The following is a 16,858-nucleotide window of genomic DNA, read 5'->3' on the forward strand; positions in this document are numbered from 1 at the left end:
GAGTGGTATCACCTGATATACCCTAACCAGGGAAGTGGCCATAGTCATGCAAGCATCTCCTCTCTATGGGTTCTGCTAAGCAAAAGTTCCTGGCTCTGGTATGCTGGGCACACATACACCTAAGTGGAATACACATAAGTATCTACTTGAAGAAAAACTAGATTTAAAAAAAAATCAAATTGTAGTTGAATTCATCAATTATAGTTGCACTGCCTTCACAAATCAGTTCTAAACAATTTGATTATTTATCTATATTCTTCTCTCATGTATATCTTATTCAGGGCAATCATTGGCATATCTAGTAAAGTGTAGTGCTTTGTTTGTTAATAGACTGTCTTTCCCACACTTGAGGATTTCCGCTAGGATGCCATCTTTTCCAGGAGCCTTGCTGCTTGATAGCAAATCAACGGCCTTGCTTAGTTCTTCTACAGTGGGCTCCACATCTAGCTCTAGCATGACCTGTAGAATTGGTATTTGGTCCAGTGATTCACTGGTGATATTTCTTTCTTGTGTGTATAGCTCTGAATAGTGTTCAACCACAGAGACAACTGCTTGCTTTTATCTGTAATGACTTCACCTCTGTGCAATTTGAGAGTGGCAACCTTGTTGACAGTGGGACCTAAAGCTTTCTTCAGGCTGTCATACATAACTTTGAGGTTTCCTGTGTCTGAGGTTCTCTATCTGTTCACAGACCTTGATCCAGTAATGATTTGCATAGCATCTGCTTGTTTGCTGTACCTCATTTTTTGCATGTCCAAGTCTCACTTTGGTGCTCTCTATTGGCCTCTTGTTGTGCTCCAAATAGGCTATGCTCTTAATGTTGATGAGAGGTAATAGTTCCACTTTATTTTCTTCAGACTAGTCATTTTTTGATGGTCTCTTTCCCCCAAATGTAGCTAAAGCTGTTTCATGGATTGTTGTTCTTAAATCTTCCCAAAATTCTTCTGCCTTCTCTGGCAATGACTTCCCATGCATGCTAAGTTCAAAAGCCTTCACAAACTCCTGGCATTTCCCCTGTTTTTTGGTATTAATAGCATTGATTTTAGGCTTGCTCCTAGGTTTTGCTCTATGTAGTTTCTTGGCTGTAATCTTTCACTTTTCTAATAATCACGGAGTGGTCACAATCAGCACTGTGGAACGTGCGAGTATTCTGCACTAAGGGTAGGTCTTTCCTCCTGACGATAGCAAGGTCTAATTGGTGCCAGTGGCCTGATTGTGGATGTCACCATGACACTTTGTGGCGATCTTTTCCTGTAAAATATGAATTGGTAATGCACATTTGGTTTTGGGCGCAGAATTCAAGAAGCCGTTGGCCATTCTCATTCAAAATGTCCTAGGTAATCTGGCCATGAGTTGTTGTCTGCACTGACTCTTGCATTAAAGCCACCAAGGAGGAAAAGTTGCTCAGTTGATGGTATTCTTTAGACGACTTGATGCAAAGAATCGTAAAAAAGACAATTACCTTTTCCGTAACTGGTGTTCTTCGAGATGTGTTGCTTATGTCTAATCCACAATAGGTGTGCATGCTTGCCACGTGCACCGGTGGCGGAAGTTTTTCCCTAGCAGTACCCATAGGGGAGCGCCCCTAGCGACCCCTGGAGTGGCACCTCCATGGCACAGTATAGGGGGCGCTGCACGCTCCCCCTACCCTCAGTTCCTTTTTGCCAGACAACTTCGACAGAGGGCAAGGAGGGCAGGATGTGGAATAGACATGAGCAACATATCTCGAACACCAGTTATGGAAAAGGTAACTGTCTTGTCTTCTTTGAGTGATTGCTCATGTATTCCAGAATAGGTGATTCCAAGCTATATCTGTTGGAGGTAGGTAGGAGTTCAGACACTTGGGACGGAGGAAGGCCTTGCTGAACCTGGCGTCCTCTCTGGTTTGGGAGACAATCGCATAACATGAGGTGAACGTGTGAACTGAAGACCATGTGGCCGACCTACAAATGTCCTGAATGGGGACGTGGGCCAAAATGGCAGCCAACGAGGCCTACACCCTGGTCAAGTGTGCCCTCACAATTGGTGGCGGAGGGATTCCCGCCAGGTCATAACAGGTACGGATGCACGAGGTGATCCAATTGGAGATCGGCGGACCTTTCATGCATTCAGCTGAGGCGATGAAGATCTGCGAGGACTTCCCGAACAGCTTAGTCCACTCCAGGAAAAAAAACAGAGTCCATCTCACATCCAGTGTGTAGATGCAGCGCTTCTCAATGGACGCATGGGTCTTGGGGCAGTGGACCAGTAGAAAAATGTCCTGACCCATGTGATAGGTGGAGACCACCTTCAGGAGGAATGAGGCGTGTGGGTGGAGCTGGACCTTATCTTTATGAAACACCGTGTACGGGGGCTTGGAGGTTAGCGCCCTGAGTTCTGAGACCCACCTAGCCAATGTGATCGCCACTAGGAAGGCTATCTTCCACGAAATGTGCGACCAGGAGCACGTAGGTAGTGGATCAAACGGGGGGCCCATGTGGCAGGCCAGCACCACGTTCAGGTCCCACTGGGGGCCGAATGTACAGGAAGAGACGATCCAACCCCTTAAGGAATTGGCCAGTCATAGCATGGGAGAATACCATGTGGCCCTGCACTGGTGGATGGGAGGCCGATATGGCTGCCAGGTGCACCCTTACTGACGAGGGCGGCAGGCTCTGGGCTCCAAGATAAAGGAGATAGTCCAGAATAAGCTGGATCGGGGCGGCCACCAAGGAGACTCTCCGCTTGTCTGCCCATCTGGAAAACAGAGACCACTTTGCCAAGTAGGCTTGGCGTCTGTAGGGCCGCTTGCTTTCCAGGAGGACGCACTGAACCCCTTTTGAGTTCGTCCTCTCCTCCCTACCTAACCATTGAGTAGCCACACCATGAAGTGGAGTGCTGCTAGCTTGGGGTGGAGGAAGCAGCCCTAGTCCTGGGAGAGCAGGTCCAGGCAGGCTGGCAACCGTCACGGAGGGGCAACCGCCAGGCCCATGAGGGTCCCATACCAATGCTGCCTGGGCCATGCCGGGGCAATCAGGAGGACCTAGGCCTTGTCCATCTTTCTTTTCCAGGACCCTGCTGATCAGCAGGAACGGGGGGAAGGCATAGAGAAATTGGCTTGACCAGCCGTACCACCCAGTGCTCCTTGACATTTATGTGTAGGCTCAAATCCTGAGCTGACCACAGACCTTGGGTCTGAACACTCCCCACATGGGCCCCCCATCCCAGGCCCAATGCATCGGACACCAGTTCCAGCGACAGGGCCCTGCCCCTGAACTGAACCCCTGGAGCATATTTCTTGGGGAGGATCACCACCTTGGGAAGGCAAGCACTGACTCCAGCACCATGAGGACTTTGTCCATCCTGTCCCTGGCCTGGGAGAACTCTGAGGCCAACCAGAGCTGGAGGGGCCTCATCCTGAACGTGGCGTGGTGGACCACATATGTGCACACCGACATGTGACCCAAGAGCTGGAGGCACACTCTGGCTGTTGTCACCGGAAACCTTGTGACTGTGTCAATGAACCCTTTCAGGGTCTCGAACCTGTCAGGTGGGAGGGAGACTCTGGCCGACAAGACGTCCAGGACTGCTCTGATAGTCCTGGTACAATGCATAGAGTTTAACGTGGACTTGGTGTTGTTTACCAACAGGCCCAGAGTGATGCATATGGACAGAAGGTGCACCAGGTGATCCTGCACTTGCAGCTGGGAGCTGCCCTTGACCAACCAGTCATCCAGATGGGGAAGATCTAGACCCCCCGGTGTCTGAGGTAGGCTGCCACCACCAACATACATTTCGTGAATACCATGGGGGCAGTGGACAGGCCAAATGAGAGGCCTGTAAATTGGTAGTGTTCCTGCCCCACCGTGAAACGGAGGAAGAGTGTGTCCCTTGAATATATGAATATGGAAGCACATGTCTTGCAGATTGAGGGCGGCGTATCAGTCCCCGGGATCCAGGGAGGAGATGATGGAGACTAGGGAGACCATGTGGAACTTGAGCTTCACCATGTACTGGTTCAGGCCTCAGAGGTCCAAGGTGGGCCTGAGCCCCGCTTTGGCCTTTGGAGTAAGAAAATAGTGGGAGTAGTACCCCTTGCCTCTGAACTCCCCCGGTACCGCTTCCACTGCTCCTAGGCCCAGGAACTGCCCCACCTCCTGCTCAAGCAGAGCCTTATGCGAGGGGTCCCCCAGGAGGGATGGGGGTGGGAGGTGGTTGAGCAGGGAGAAAGTAAACTGGAGGGTGTAGCCCAGGGAGATGGTGTTGAGGACCCATTGGTCCGAGGTCAGCCGCAACCACTCTGGGAGGAAAGTAGACAACCGATTGGAGAAGGGAAGCTTTGAGGATGGATCCCTGATGAGAACTGGTAGGGCGCCCTTGGTGTCTTGTCAAAACTGCCTTTTCCCTATCTGGTTGCCCTTGGAGGATCCAGGCTGAGGGGCAGGCCGAGACTGCTTCTGTGGGTGCCTCTTATAATCCCGTGACTTCTTATGTAACCCTTCTGCTCGTCAGAGTTGGCAGCAACAAGGGCCGGGTTCAGTATCTAGGAATTCCTTTTCAATAACACAATGCAAAACCAGCTCGAGACCCCACCCAGTGACCTGGGACAATTACACCCCCCCGGGTGCCTCTAAGAGGCAATACTTCCCCTCTCGCAAGCACAGAGTCTGAATGTAGCAAAAGCCTTTTAATAAAGGAGGGAAACAATGCAGCACTATGTTGGGGAAACACCACAAACAGGATTCATAACACCAACCATGAGCAAAAGATCCACCCCCAAGTAAGTTTGGCAGTGTCCTTTTCCCCTCTGGGTTTTAAGTCCAGCAACCCAATAATCACCCCACCCACAGTTTCTGACCTTGGTCAGTGCAGCCCCGAGTTCAGAAGTGCATCTGCAGAGTTTACCTCCCGGCCTGGGTGGAAGTGGAGGGAGGTATGGGGGACATCTTACATGCTCCATTGCTCAGGTCGACGGCAGAGTGCCATGCCTCTCCATGGGTTTCTGCTGCAGTCTTCACCGCCAGCTGCGCCTCTCCGCCAGCCATCCTACTTGCCGCTTCTCTCTGCCAACCACCATGCTACCCACTCTGCTCCGCTCACCGCGCCCGTCTGCTAGCTGTCCTGCTGTCCACTCCTCGCCGCCAGCTGCCCTGCTATCTGCTCCGCTCACTGTCTTGCTAGCCGCTCACCAACTTGTCTTCAGGCCTACCCCCCCCTTAACACAGCTTTCGGCTCTTAGTAACTACAGCTATTTAGTGACTTCAGCTCTCAGTGAGTTTAGCTGGTAGTAGGGGAGGCTCAGTGCTGGTGCATCACTAGCCCGAAGTAGGTCCAATGCTTAATCTAGGTATCTGTGATTTCAGCTCTGCAGCATGTGATAAGACTCATAATGGAGCCAAAATTAGCTCTGATATTACACGGTGGAGAGAGGAGGGATCACAGTAGTGTTTAGGGCCCTCAGAAGGGGCCCACACTACCAGGTACACATACCTGTCCCCAGCCTCTCTCAATTCACTGGGTTTTGGAACCCAAGTCCCTTGTCTAGAGAGTGCTACTTAGTTGAGGGTGACTCCCTCTGTCATAAAATGCCAAGTATAGTTCTATTGTCCTTGATTCACATAACAAGGATAACAACCCTTTATTACTCCTGCCCCAATAACAGACTAGGGATCCCACAGCAGCCAAAGTGACCATCTGGGGAAGCAGTCCGTCATGCTAGGCAGGGTGGGTATGCCCATGCAAACGAGATCAGCCCCTGAAGTCCTTTTCCACAACTCGCCACCAGATTTCAGAGTAGAGCTCATTCAGACTCTGCTTACACTTGCAAGCAGTCTCGTATTTTGAATGGGTAGCCGGAGCAGGAGTCTGCTGTGGCTTGAACTTAGGTTTAGCCGGAGCCGGAACATAGAGACCCAGAGTCTGGAGGGTCATGCGGCAGTCTTTCAGGCCATGCAACTTTGTGTCTGTTTGTTCCATAACCAGAGCTTTGCCGTCAAACAGGAGGTCCTGCAGGGAGGTCTGCGCCTTGCTGGACAGCCCAGAGAGTAGGAGCCACAATGCCCGTCTCATGGATACCATGGAGGCCAAGGACCCCGCAGCCGTATCTGCTGCATCCGAAGCTGCCTGCAGGATTGCCCTGGCAGCCGCTGTGCCCTCCTCCACCAGCACTTTGAACTCCTTCCTGTCACGCTCCTGGAGGGAATCCTCGAACTTGGGCAGGGAGTCCTACAGATTGAATTCATACCGGCCCAGGAGAGCCTGGTTGTTCTCCACCCATAACTGGTAGCTCAAGGACAAATACATTTTTCTTCCAAATGAGTCCAGCCTCCTTGAATCTTTATTTTTCGGGGTAGGGGCTGGTTAGCCCTGCCGTTACCTGTGGTTGACCAACTCGACCACCAGGGAGTTAGGAGCAGGGTGGGTGTATAACTATGCATGCCCCTAAGCAGGTACAAAATACGTGGGGTTCTGCTCTCTTAGAGATGAGGGCCAATGAGGCCGACGTTTGCCATAGGGCATTTGAAATTTTTGCCACCCCTTCGTGGAGGGGCAAGGCCACCCTGCCCGGTGCGAAGGAAGACAGCACATTAAACAGGGAGTCCGAGGGCTCCTCCATCTCCTATACTTGGAGGGGAGGCTTGATACCACCCTTTTTAAGAGTTCTTGGTGGGCCCTAAAGTCCTCCTGCAGGGTGGAGGGAGGAGGGGCTGTAATCACCTCATCCGGGGAGGGTGAGGAGGCCGGTGCAGTACTTTGCATGTCCACCGGCACTGGAGGGTCCACCACCTGGTCGGTCTCTGGGCATGGTGCAGAGGACGTACGTCCCACCGCTTCCTATAGGGTCTGGAGATTGAGGCCGATGGTCCTTCTGAGGCTCCCTGCCACCGAGCAAGCCCCAACCAGGGGCTGTGTGAGGGACCACAGTGCTCACTGGTACCATTGGGCAGGCCACGGAGCCTGGTGCCACTGCACCTGCTGCGGCACTGGAGGAGCCGGCTGCTCGGTCTAGTTTTGGCCTGGCCCATCGATGGACGACGAAGAAGGGATGCCGGGCTGACATATGACCCGCCGCTGTCCCTGGACCGAGAGGAGCAGCGCAGCGGGAAGCAATGCCGATCTTGGGATCGCGCTCCTGACATAGAGGACCAGTACCATCGTTAACAGCTGCTCTGTGATCAGCTCCGAGGGGCGGACCTGCGATTGCAAGATGCCGGTGATCTACCTTCAGGGCTGCAGAGGCAGGGTCCTGGAGCGGGATGACCAACAGGAACGACGCCCATGGCGTAATTGGCTCGATAGCCCCTCCTAGGCGAGGACCTTTGGCGTCATCTGCCTTGGTCCCACCAGTATTCGCTCCTCAAGCAGAGCAGTGCCGAGAGTCCCGATCAGAAGGAACCCAGCCAGACAGCCGGTGGACGTTGAGGGCAATCCTCGTGGACTTTGCCCTGAATGGTTGCTGTGTGACGATCGGCATCAAGAAAGTTCCCGCAACCGAGACTGGTACCGAGCCGGGGACGACTGTGGAGATCCCAGCGGCGGTTTGCCTCTGGAGCGCGCGGCTGACATTGCCGGTGCTCCTGGTACCAGCATGGACATAACATCCTGGGCTGCTTGCAGGGCCTTCGGTGTGGTGGGCATCTGGAAATCTGGGAAGGCCTGCTCAGAATGGGCCAGGCTACTCTGCTTGACTTGAGTCGGAGGCCTAGAGGCCCGTGGGGATCGAGGACTGCCTGACATGGGTCTAGTCTCTGTCCCAGGTTTACTCTGGTGACACGGCAAAGAAGGCCTCTTCCTACGTTTCTTGGCGCGTCCCGCAGATGGGGAGCGGTGCCGACTAGCTGATAGTACCGAAGGGTCACCGCACACCAACACTGTGGTATACGGCGCTGATTCGGAGCGGCGTGCTGGAGCCGGGGTCAGCATCGACTCAAACAGAATAGCCCAGAGCCTAATGTCTTTCTCTGTTCGTCCGAGGCTTAAATGACTTGCAAATCTTGTAGCGATTGCTGAGATGGGTTTTCCCCCAAACAGCATAAACAGTCCGCATGCAGATCAGTCACTGGGATATATCACCTACAAGTGTCGCATGACTTAAAACCCGGGGTGTGGTGTATGCCTTGACCCAGGCGCTTTGGCTAAACTTAACTAACTAACTTATAGGTGCCAACACTGAACGAACAAGCTGGGGACGAGCTACAGCATAGCTGTAGCAGAGCAGTTCTGACACACCTTCGCTGGTGGCAAGAAGGAACTGAGGGTGGGGGGAGCGCGCAGTGCCCCCTTATACTGTGCTATGAAGGTGCCACTCCAGGAGTCACTGGGGCGCTCCCCTATGGGTGCTGCTAGGGGAAAAACTTCCACCACTGGTGCACGTGGCAAGCATGCACACCTATTGTGGATTAGACATAAGCAACACATCTCGAAGAACACCAGTTACGGAAAAGGTAATTGTCTTTTTTACGATTCTTTGCATCAAGTCGTCTAAAGAATACCATCAACTGAGCAACTTTTCCTCCTTGGTGGCTTTAATGCAAGAGTCAGTGCAGACAACAACTCATGGCCAGATTACCTAGGACATTTTGAATGAGAATGGCCAACGGCTTCTTGAATTCTGCGCCCAAAACCAAATGTGCATTACCAATTCATATTTTACAGGAAAAGATCGCCACAAAGTGTCATGGTGACATCCACAATCAGGCCACTGGCACCAATTAGACCTTGCTATCGTCAGGAGGAAAGACCTACCCTTAGTGCAGAATACTCGCACGTTCCACAGTGCTGATTGTGACCACTCCGTGATTATTAGAAAAGTGAAAGATTACAGCCAAGAAACTACATAGAGCAAAACCTAGGAGCAAGCCTAAAATCAATGCTATTAATACCAAAAAACAGGGGAAATGCCAGGAGTTTGTGAAGGCTTTTGAACTTAGCATGCATGGGAAGTCATTGCCAGAGAAGGCAGAAGAATTTTGGGAAGATTTAAGAACAACAATCCATGAAACAGCTTTAGCTACATTTGGGGGAAAGAGACCATCAAAAAATGACTAGTCTGAAGAAAATAAAGTGGAACTATTACCTCTCATCAACATTAAGAGCATAGCCTATTTGGAGCACAACAAGAGGCCAATAGAGAGCACCAAAGTGAGACTTGGACATGCAAAAAATGAGGTACAGCAAACAAGCAGATGCTATGCAAATCATTACTGGATCAAGGTCTGTGAACAGATAGAGAACCTCAGACACAGGAAACCTCAAAGTTATGTATGACAGCCTGAAGAAAGCTTTAGGTCCCACTGTCAACAAGGTTGCCACTCTCAAATTGCACAGAGGTGAAGTCATTACAAAAAAAAAGCAAGCAGTTGTCTCTGTGGTTGAACACTATTCAGAGCCATACACACAAAGAAATATCACCAGTGAATCACTGGACCAAATACCAATTCTACAGGTCATGCTAGAGCTAGATGTGGAGCCCACTGTAGAAGAACTAAGCAAGGCCATTGATTTGCTATCAAGCAGCAAGGCTCCGGAAAAGATGGCATCCTAGCGGAAATCCTCAAGTGTGGGAAAGACAGCCTATTAACAAACAAAACATTACACTTCACTCGAAGAAGAATGTATCCTCCTCGGGGTTAGATTTGAGTGTTGGTGCAGAGGCACTAATAATGTTCACAGAGCCAATGGTTGTCTGAAGTTTAAGTGAGATGATATGCTCTGACTTCCTAATGGGTGTTTCTAAGAGCTTTACCCACATGTTTCTCACGACTAAACTGACACTGCAGGCAATTTTCTTCACTGCTTTTATCTTGCCAAAATAAGGTATAATTGGCCTCTTGGACAGAACTAGCACCTGCAAATCTTTATCACCTGCTCCTTAAATGCTGGGAAGAGGGTGAGGTACCCCAAGAGATGTGTGATGCAAACATCATCGCTTTGTATAAAAATAAAGGTGAAAAGAGCAACTGCAACAACTACAGGGGTATCTCGCTACTAAGCGTAGCTGGAAAAGCTTTCGCAAAAGTCATCTTAGTGCATCTACAATATCTGGCAAATCACGTCTACCTGAATTACAGTGTGGCTTCAGGGCTGGAAAATCAACTATAGACATGATATTTTCTCTGCATCAACTACAAGAAAAATGCAGAGAGCAAAACCAAACCTGTACATCGCCTTTGTGGATTTAACCAAAGCGTTTGACAGAGTCAGCAGAGCAGGTCTGTTTGCAATACTAGAAAAGATAGGATGTCCAACAACCCTGTTAAGTCTCATACGTTCATTCCACAACAACATGAGAGCAACTGTCCAGTTTGACGAGTCCACTTCGGTAATTTTGGTAATTAATTGATCTTTAAATATTCATGATAAATAGGCCTAATGGCCTGTGATGGGATGTTAGATGGGATGGGGCCAGAGGTACTACAGAAAATTCTTTCCTGGGTATCTGGCTGGTGAATCTTGCCCATATGCTCAGGGTTTAGCTGATCGCCATATTTGGGGTCGGGAAGGAATTTTCCTCCAGGGCAGATTGGAAGAGGCAGAGGTTCTTTAAAGGGCAAATTTACCAACTGTGACAGCCCTGCTCAAGCAAAGACGACTGCGCTGGCTCGGCCATCTGAGTAGGTTGGAAGACGGATCAATACCCAAGGACATGCTATATGGGGAGCTATCAGAGGAAACAAGAACAACAGAATGTCCCAAGCTTTGCTATAAAGACACATGCAAGCGGGTTATGAAAGAATTTGGAATTGATCCTGACCAATGGGAAATCTTGGCAAATGATCGTAACAAGTGGTGCCATTGTCTCCATCAGGGTATCAAAGTCCATGACAGGAGCTGGCTCCTACAGCTTGAAGAGAAAAGAGCTGGTAGGAAATAAGCAGCTCCCAACTAAGATACATACATTTGCAATAACTGCCAAAGATCATGCAAATCTCAGATTGGCCTATTCAGTCACATGAGACATTGCAAACCATCTACATCATAGGCTGCAATTCCCACCATCTCTTGCAGATGAAAGGATGCCAACATTTGTTTGTTAATTTCATGGTAAATCTTTGGGAGTGATTATTGTATGATTTTCTCTCTCTTTCATCAAGATGCTTGGATTACATGGATACATTATTGCAACTAAGATTTGTGGATGCTTGTATTCGTAAGAGTAGGACCCCATGAATTCTGACATTTTAATCTCATGGAGAGGAAGTTGCATAAATTTATGAGCAAATTGGATACGTTTTGCAAAACTCTTTAAAGTAATCAATCTGTCCTTTAAATGATTAAAGTACACAGTATAGCAAACTACCTGGGGAAACAAACTCTGAAAGATCAAGCATCTTAATATGATGCAAAGAATAGCAACAATTTTTTTAAAGCAAAATCTTCTGTGTTTTACTAAATCAAAGCTCATCTGTAAAATCATTTTTGTTAATGGGCTGTTTCCAGACATAGCCTTCAAAGCCACAAAAGATGTTTGGAAAGCAGACTACTCAATGTCATGATTGTGATGAGTTGGACCCCCGGATACGGGGTGCCACCTGATGTGCTGGGGTTCCGCTGAGCCTGCCCGTTCCACCAGCCTAGGCTTCCTCACCCTGTCCTTGCTGTGCCAGGCCCTCAAGCCTTCTCTGGCTCACACACAGGTCAGGCCACACCCAGCTGCAGACACAGACTGAAATCCACTCTGTGGGAGGATTCAACTTGGGGATTTACCCAGCACTCATGTACACACCTCCTTCGGTGTCTTTTGCTGTAGAGAGAGAGCTGTACCATGCAAGCTCATATAAATCACCCCCTCCCTCAATGTGCACTGGTCTGAATTGCACAAACTGGGTTTTGGAATAAAAAAACTAAGTTTAACTACAAAAGGTAAATGTTAAGTGATTATAAGGGATAGAAAACAGAACTAAGCAGATTACTGAGCAAATAAAACAAAACATGCAACCTAAGCTTAATTCACTAAAACAGATCACAAATAGTAATTTCTCACCCTAAATGTTGTTTTAGGCAGGTTGCAGACATAGGTGCCAACTTCCCCTCTGCCTGGTGGGTGCTCAACCCCCCCCGCCCCTGCCTGCCTCTTCCTGTCCCTGCACTGCCCTTGCACCACCCCCATTCCACCCCCTCTCCCCAAGTCCCTGCCCTCCCTTTTTCGCTGCCTCCTGCCCTGAGCGCCCACATCCCCGGTCCTTCCACTCCCTCCCGGAAAGTCCTATGTGCCACCAAACAGCTGTTAGGCAGCAGGAAGCACTGGGAGGGAGGGGAAGGACCGGGGGACACAGCACACTCGGGGAGGGAAGGAGGAGGCAAGGGGGGGGGGAGTTTGGCTGCTGGTGGGTGCAGAGCACCCACTAATTTTTCCTGGTAGGTACTCCAGCCCCAGAGCACCCACGGAGCCGGCGCCTATGGTTGCAGAGTTTCTGCAGCTTAGAGTTCCAGTTATTTCTTTTCACAGGCTAGATCCATGTCTCAGCTTGGACTCAGCCCTTGCCTTTCCCCAGCTTAGTTCCTTTGTTTCTTCAGGTGCTTTCAGCAATCTTCCTTCTTGGGCAGGGAGGCAATGGAGAAGAGTCTTGATTGACTCACTTCCCAGCCTTAAATAGGATTTACATAAGGCGGGAATCCTGTTTCCAGGGGAAAAATATCAGTAGTGTCCAGGGTGGTACATCATCATATGATCTTGCAGTGTTAAAGCAACCATGAGACAAGGTTTATTTGTAACATCCACAGGAAAGAACTCCAGGAAGATGAGAGATCAGCATCTTCAAAGACCCATTGTCTTTCCTAATGGCTCATCCAGGCTGATTGCATACTGTCTGGTGGGTGTTTCCCAGATGTAATCACAGTTGTAATTGTTACAGAGTCAATATTCCTAACTACAGATACAGAAATGATAAGAAAAGGAGTACTTGTGGCACCTTAGAGACTAACAAATTTATTAGAGCATAAGCTTTCGTGAGCTACAGCTCAGCATCCGATGAAGTGAGCTGTAGCTCACAAAAGCTTATGCTCTAATAAATTTGTTAGTCTCTAAGGTGCCACAAGTACTCCTTTTCTTTTTGCGAATACAGACTAACACGGCTGCTACTCTGAAACCTGAGAAATGATAATGTATAACACTAGGATAATTGTATTCGGTAAATCATAACCTTTCCAATGATAGCTCATATGACCCATCTTGCATAAAACATACCTTAAATATGTCATTCATGTTATAACAATATTTTTTATAAAGAATATGGGGTGCAGTGTCACAATTATGAAATCTATCAGTGCACATTTAAAATGCAAATATATACTTCATTGCCCATTATATTCTAGTTGAGGGGAATCAGGCTCTTAATTTTTCTATATGTAGATTATAAATTTGCAAAATCTTTTAAATTTGTAACTGATCATAAACGTAAACTTTTACATGCGACTCTCTTGCTCACAAAAGGTATAATACCAACAACCCTGAAAACAAAAATCCTTTAAGCACAGAACAGGTTGCAGCAGTGAAAGTTTCTCCACACTCTGGGTGAAATCCTGAGGTCAATGGGAATTTTGCCATTAACTTCATTGGAACTAGGATTTTACCTTACGTATTTTAACAGTGACCTGAAGACAGAGCCTGTAACAGCGAGGAATATAGTTTCTGTGGCCCATTGAGCCCCTTTGCAAATCTGCCATTTGTGCTGGATTTAGCAATGTGGATGCTTGTACAGTGGGAATGGAACTGAGACTACCAAACTCAGTTCAGCTAGGCCACTGAGAATTCATCAAAACGTCCAAACTTTCAGGCCAAGTCGACGCTACAAAGTTTTGCTGGTATAGCTATGTCAGGTAGGAGTGTGAATAATCATGCCCCTAACCGACATAGCTATTTTTGCAACCCCCAGGGTGTAGATGCAGCTTATACCAGTAACAGAGTCCTATTGTCTTATAGTTTGTCATGTGGGGAAGTGGTTTAACTGTATCAGCAAAAGAGCTCCTTTTGCTCTCTATGCTGCTCTTTACTTGTCAGTTTTGCAGGTATAACTATACTGGCAAAGCATTCATAGTGTAGACTAGACCTCAGTCATTACAAAGCTAGGCTGGATTCCAGCTAGCAACACAGAGATGGAAGACGGCTTTATATCCCATTACCAAATCCCTCAGTCACAGAGTACCCCAGAAAACTAACCATAATAAAGCAAGGCTTGACATGAACATAAGGACTGCAGTGACACCATAAAACTGAATTAACTGTGTACTTCGCTATAATCTTTAAGAATACTTTTAACGAAAAGGCATGTTTTTGTAAAGGACCAGATAGTGCTGGTATTCCTGGTGGGAGGAAAGCACAAGGAATTTGTTATGTCTTACTCCTCCCTTTGTGCAGCCCATGTAAGGGCCAGATAATTGCAATCCCTGATTGCTCACTCTACTCCCTGGGAAGCAGACCCAAGGTGGGACCACAGCCCTGCTCCCCTCCACACACGTCTATGGAGTGGGACTAAAACAGCAGCAGGAATAAATTGAACCCAATGAAGAGGTATAACTACAGGTGTGCTGAAGAATTCCTCCCGAAGCTCCCATAGGTGAGTGTGTCTCCATTCTGCCGCTTAGTAGCTGCTGTGTCTATATGGCACAATGTAAGTTAATAAAGAAGAGCTAAATGGTAAATTTCACACTTCTTCAACATATATAAATAGTCTGAATGCTCTATTCAAAACAGCAATGGCATAATAGTTGCTAATGCAATGTAAGTAATTCTAAAATTAATAATAATCAAGCACTATTTTAAGATTATTTTTGAAAAGAACTTTAGGCAAAGCTTTCATCTGCTTGAAAGTTGAATTGTTAATTCTCATGCTTTGTATAAAATGGCCCAGAAGATGCATAAAAATTGTCTAAAGAAAGCACTTATTAAAATGTCTAGAATTATAACATAATCCTCTCAAACATAAGGTGAAGAGCAGACATAGTGAACCTTAATTGCTTGAAAAAAACCAACTGCATTAAGCTGTTCTTGTATTAAGGAAGGTCTTTCTTGGATTTGATAAATATAATCACTTAGATATATACAGAATAAAGTTAACTTAAATTTACCATACTTTGCATTAAAGTAACAGCCTATTTTTAATAGTTAATTTAAGAGCATTTGTGTAATTAAGATTTGTACTTATTTCTGAATCAGGCTTCATATGGAATAAAAGCTACAGCACTCCCAAAGTTGGATACAGAGATCAGCCTTAAACAAATGTAAGTACTGTATGTCATGTAATCTTTGTTCAATTTATAATGTTCAGAATTTGAATAACTGCTTAAGTTTTCATGTTGCAAGCTTATGAAAAAATAACTGGTGCAAGACTATACTATATATGACAAAATGAGATATTCTAGTATTTACTTGAGTAAGGAATTGCGAAAATAAATATAAGAACGGCCATACTGGGCTAGACCAATGGTCCATCTAGCCCAGTGTCCTGTCTTCTGACAGTGGCCAATGCCAGATGCTTCAGAGGGAATGAACAGAAGATGGAAACTATTGAGCGATCCATCCCATCATCCAGCCCAAATAACTGGCAGTCAGAAGCTTAGGGAAACCCAGAGGAGTGGTTTTCAAACTGCGGTACATACCCCTAGGGGTACGTGAACTCTCATCAGGGGGTATGTGAGAAAAATCCTGTAACGGTGGACAGCACATTTTATTTAGTAAGACTTAGCAATCTAATCATAGGTATATTATGGCTCTATCTCAGATGGGGGAACGTGGTAGACAACATTATTTGGAAAGGGGTACACAGCCTAAAAAGTTTGAAAACCACTGATCCAGAGAATGAGGTTGCATCCCGACTATGTTAGCTAATAGCCATTGAAGCATATGATGAGCACCAACTCATGGAATTGCCTTTGCAGGTTGGGTACTCCTCTATCAGTTTCCCTGCATTAATTAGCATTCTCTTTGACTTCCAGCAGAGACTTTTAAGAGGTATTTTTAAAGTAGTTTCTTTAATTCCACCCCCTCCTCCCCTGTAATACTTGGGCAAGGGTGAAGTTACTTGGTTTATGGCTGCTAGGGGATTAAAAGGCAATTTATTAAAATGTGAATTGCTGGAAATCTGGGGAGCATCTGGTGCGAGTCAGACAATAATATAGCTTACATTTTTCTTCCAGTCTCCTGGAACCTGATTATACGAGGTGCTGAGCACACTGAAGTCAGGTTTCAGAGTAGCAGCCATGTTAGTCTGTATCCGCAAAAAGAAAAGGAGTACTTGTGGCACCTTAGAGACTAACACATTTATTTGAGCATAAGCCTTCCTGAGCTACAGCTCACTTCAGCGGATGCATGCAGTGGAAAATACAGTAGGGGGATTTTATATACATAGAGAACATGAAACAATGGTTGTTACCATACACACTGTAACAAGAGTGATCAGGTAAGGTGAGCTATTACCAGCAGGAGAGAAAAAAACCCTTTTGTAGTGATGATCAAGGTGGGCCATTTCCAGCAGTTGACAAGGATGTATAAGGAACTGGGGGGAATAAACATGGGGAAATAGTTTTACTTTGTGTAATGACACATCCACTCCCAGTCTTTATTCAAGCCCAATTTAATGGTGTCCAGTTTGCAAATGAATTCCAATTCAGCATCTCTCGTTGGAGTCTGTTTTTGAAGTTTTTTTGTTGTAATATTGCCACTTTTAGGTCTGTAATCGAATGACCAGAGAGATTGAAGTGTTCTCTGACTGGTTTTTGAACGTTATAATTCTTGACATCTGATTTGTGTCCATTTATTCTTTTACGTAGAGACTGTCCCGTTTGGCCAATTACGATCAGTTGCACAATATTTTTATTAGCTGAACCATAAATACTCAGCATTGATAGCTTTAGTTTTAATGTCACGTGAAAAACAATCTTG

At 47.1% G+C, this 16,858-nt stretch overlaps 1 long non-coding RNA gene across 3 annotated transcripts in view; it reads left to right on the top strand.

Annotated features, from left to right (window-relative positions):
* The window catches only part of LOC119858691, a 71,229-nt gene that overhangs the window by 7,942 nt on the left and 46,429 nt on the right, over positions 1-16,858 (top strand). For all 3 annotated transcript variants that reach the window (XR_005293986.2, XR_005293988.2, XR_005293989.2), the window contains exons 2-5: positions 3,630-3,748; positions 12,703-12,791; positions 14,396-14,534; positions 15,134-15,198. This is a non-coding gene — a long non-coding RNA (uncharacterized LOC119858691). The remainder of the gene's footprint in view (positions 1-3,629; positions 3,749-12,702; positions 12,792-14,395; positions 14,535-15,133; positions 15,199-16,858) is intronic.

The sequence above is a fragment of the Dermochelys coriacea genome, chromosome 7, assembly GCF_009764565.3.
Source record: "Dermochelys coriacea isolate rDerCor1 chromosome 7, rDerCor1.pri.v4, whole genome shotgun sequence".
Lineage (NCBI taxonomy): Eukaryota > Metazoa > Chordata > Testudines > Dermochelyidae > Dermochelys > Dermochelys coriacea.